We start from the raw sequence: 4005 nt of genomic DNA on the forward strand, positions 1-4005 counted from the left end.
GACTCTGCCCAGGAGACAGGAAGTCTAGAAGAATTTTACAAATCAAGTATGCAAATGTAAGATGACCTCCTCTTTTTTTGACAGCACACCTGTAAAAAATTAGTCTTTTTAAGATAAATACAGAATACTCTATTCATGTTAGGTTGATAGATTTATTTCTTTGGGCCTTCAAAGTACAAAATGCTGACAATCTTTGTAATGATCAGTGGTGATGGTAAAAGTGCATTTTTAAATGTAGATGGTTTTCTTGCAAGATGCCATATTCCTTTAAATGGGAAAGGATATCATGGGAAAGGATATCATTCTGCACTGCAGGAAAGCAGTTACGATTAGAGTGTCTGGAATCTGGGAGAGTCAGGTTCAGATTTCCACACTGCCATGGAAGTTTGTGAGATGGCTTTGGGCAAGTTGCACACAGCCTCACCCTATCTCACAGGGTTGTTGTTGGAAAAAACAAGGAGGGGAGAATGTTGTAAACTACTTTGAGTTCCTATTGGGGAGAAAAGTGGGGTGTCATTGAAGTAACTAATGCTTCTCCGGTTGCATTTGGCAAACCTATTCAAGCAAGTAACAATGTAAAGCTTGTTATCCTTGAATTTTAGCTTTGCATGGATAACTTGTATAATTTTGTTGATGACTTTTCTTTTTTAATACGGCCATCTGGAAATGTGATGTCTCATGGGAAATCTTGCTGCCTTGTTAATCATAATTGTGCCCTTTGTTAAATGAAGCATTTCCTGAATATTTCCTGCTGGGAAAATGTGCTAAAACTACTCCAAGACATTGCAGGATATTCTGAATATGGAGCAACCTAGTACATTCTCCATAACCATTTCAATGCTTTGTGTGCCGTCTGTAAGAATGAAATATGCAGCTCTACAGTGTAATAGTAGTAAATACGCAGTACATAAGGTGCATGCTTTCAGAAGTAATTCTTTTTTTATACTCATGAGGGAAATGAGTTGAATTCTGTAAATTATATCTTGAAATGGATGGCATGGGTGGAGAAGTTTATGGATAACAAGAATTTGCATACAAAGATTTAAATAAGAAAAAGGTTTTCCAAGAGAAATGAGAGGACTAATAAGAAAACAGTTTAGTGACAGATTGCTTAACCCCATTACGCAGATTTGGAAAATACCATTACAGTGTTTAAAGTATTGTTACAAGTTGTTGAAAAAATTAGGTAAAATTTTGGGAGGTTGTTCTTGAAGTTAATTAACTTACTCTATTTTACAGAGGAGAATCATATGAAAGGCATTTAACTTTGGTTAATTAGGTTCATAAAAGAGTTGTTGATTGTTTGTGAGGAGGTTAGCATACTTCTATGGGAGAGATTAAGAATAAATTGGAATGTGGTGTTAATTTGGTTGTATCATGGCAATGGGTTGTCATAAATCAGGAAAAAGTTAGGATTTTATGTAATATTTCGTGTGCTTAATACAAGTGTTCTTCCTAATACAGAGACTGAAGTTGTTATGGTGTATTCAAATATTCAAGATAAGTAAACGTCTAAGAACAGAACTGAAGATGAGACCATGAAATCATTAAGCCGTTTCTATACTTTATCCAGAAATGCTGAATGAAAATACACGGTGGATTGTTTAGGATTATGTTCAGTAGCATTGTGGCAGGTTGTGTCATATGACTGGCATGTGAAGGAAGCCTAGATTGCATTGTCTCAACATTCTAGTTGCCAAAAGGCAATAAGGGGACTGTTCTCAAACAAAATTCTATTCAGATGGTGGCAGTGGGTTTTGGTGCCCTTTCATACTATGCCTTCCCTTGAGCCTTGGAAGAAAAGACAAGTTTTTTAAAAAAAAAGTCTAAATCCTTTTGCTTTAAACTTGGAAGAATTTTCCCCAAATTCACAAATACAATTCAACACAGTGTCCTATTCCATCATTCTTCTTTGGAATGTTTCTTATTTAAATATTTATTAACTGGTTTTCTTGACAAAGGAATGCAAAGCAGCTTACAACAGCATACACATACACATGTAATACAACTTAAATCAAACAAAAACAGTAACTGCCATATCTTGGGCTGGTTGTGGATCCAGTGGGCCAGCTCATCCAAGGCCCCTCTGTGTGACCCATAGGCTGACAGATCTTTGTCACTTGCTTTTCACCTTCCAGCTCAGCACTTCCAAGCTTTATACCTGGAAACAAGAAAGGAAAACATGAAACACCTCAGTTGTTATAACTGGCAGCAATGTCCCTTTCTGCTTCTCAGGATTTGTAGCTGGATTTCTTTTGGATTGGCAGGTCATCTAGGCACACTCAAGGCTGGCCTGTGTTTCTGTGGTACCCGCTCTTGCCATCTAGCCACTTATGTTCTGCTTCCTGATTTATGTGAGGTTGAAGATAACACTTCACCAATAGTAGGTTAGAATTTTCTTTAAAAGAAAAAAGCAGGGTTTTTTTTTGTTAAAAAACCCTCTTCTTAGAGCACTTAAGATCAAGAGTTCCAAAAGAAGTTTACATGGAGAGATTACACTGGATGCACAGCTTGCATTCACTCTCTGTTCATTTCTTCCAACTTTCAAAGTTGGAACTTTGGAACTTCCAAAGTTACTCCAGGTTTACTTGATTGCTGCTGTGGACAGTTCCACCATCTTATCGACCCTCTACTCAGTTGAACTTCCAAAGTTACTTCAGGTTCACTTGATTGCTGCTGTGGGCAGTTCAGCTATCTTATCTTCCCTCTACTCAGTAGACGCAAATAGTTGACAACCTGGGTGAGAGGCCTTGATCATAGAACGCAGTTCTGCATGTAAAAACACATTTATGTAAATCTCTCTAGGGTTGCAATTTAATACCTATTTTTTAAACAAATAATGACAGAAATTAGCACTAGGAAATAGAGATTTAGCCACTAAAATGGTACTGGCTTCCAAGGACTGTAAAACAAAATAATTTTCTAGCCTATATAGTTAGCCAAATTGCCTTATTTCTTTAATAAGATGGGGGAGTTTGAATATTAAATGGCAATGGCTTAAATATAGGATCAGAACCTGTGTATACAGGAGTTTGATTTCCCAGTCCCAGAAATAGATGCAGATGCTAGATTACTGAAGCAGTGATTTATTTACTGAAGGATTCTTAAACATACAAACATAAAATCAAGCATTCACACCAGGCCCGTAGCTAACGTGGGGCCCACAGTGCCACCTCCTTCTGGGCCACCTCCCTCCCAGGCTCCCTCCCAGGCTGGCCCCAAAGTGCCTCAACTCACCACCTGCACCGCACTGCCTCCAACTTGGCTGCCCGACAACTGAGTTCCTTGGGCTGCTTCCCTACTGGCCTTGCTCCACTACCAGCCTCAGACATGCTCCAGTGGCAGCGGCAGACCCCCAACCGGGCCCTGGTGGCCAGCAACATCCAGAACAGCGATGGCAGAAGTGGTGGCAATGAAGGCAGCTGCAGACCCAGCAGCAGGAAGTGCCTGGCTTGCTCGGCGGTGCAGTGGTGGTGGGCAGGCAGGAGGTCTTGCTGGGCTAGCCTGGGCGGGCGGGCTGGAGAGAGCATCCTGTTGAGAGCTCCTGGTCGGCTCTTCCTGCTCCCCCCCATCTTCCTCTCCCTTCCCCGGCATTCCCCTCCTGAATGCTGTTGCCCTCCACCTGCTTCACCTTGCCTGGTTTTGCAATTTGAAAAGGGATGCGGTGCTCTGGGGGAGGGTGGGTGGGCTGAGCACCGGCCTGGCAAGTATTGCCGGCTGGGGCAGGTCTAGGCTCTCGGGGGTCCTTCTGCCTCTAGGAGAGAGAGGAGAAGGAGGAAGGCCTCCGATGGCCTGGGCATTGCGGGGGATCCCCCCCTCCACTTCCACTGCTGCTCCTGCAGCCGCTGTCATTCCTGCAGCATGCTGACAGTGAGCGCCCAACCGACCACCAGCTGTGTTTTTTCCATGCCCTTACTGGGGAGGGAGAGAAACTGCGGCTGCTGGGCATTTTACCGACCCCCACTTGCTCTGGAATGTTTGATTAAATTAGCTGCCCCCCCACCC

Source organism: Gekko japonicus, unplaced genomic scaffold (genome assembly GCF_001447785.1).
Source record: "Gekko japonicus isolate JY-2015 unplaced genomic scaffold, Gekko_japonicus_V1.1 scaffold779, whole genome shotgun sequence".
In the NCBI taxonomy this organism is placed as follows: domain Eukaryota; kingdom Metazoa; phylum Chordata; class Lepidosauria; order Squamata; family Gekkonidae; genus Gekko; species Gekko japonicus.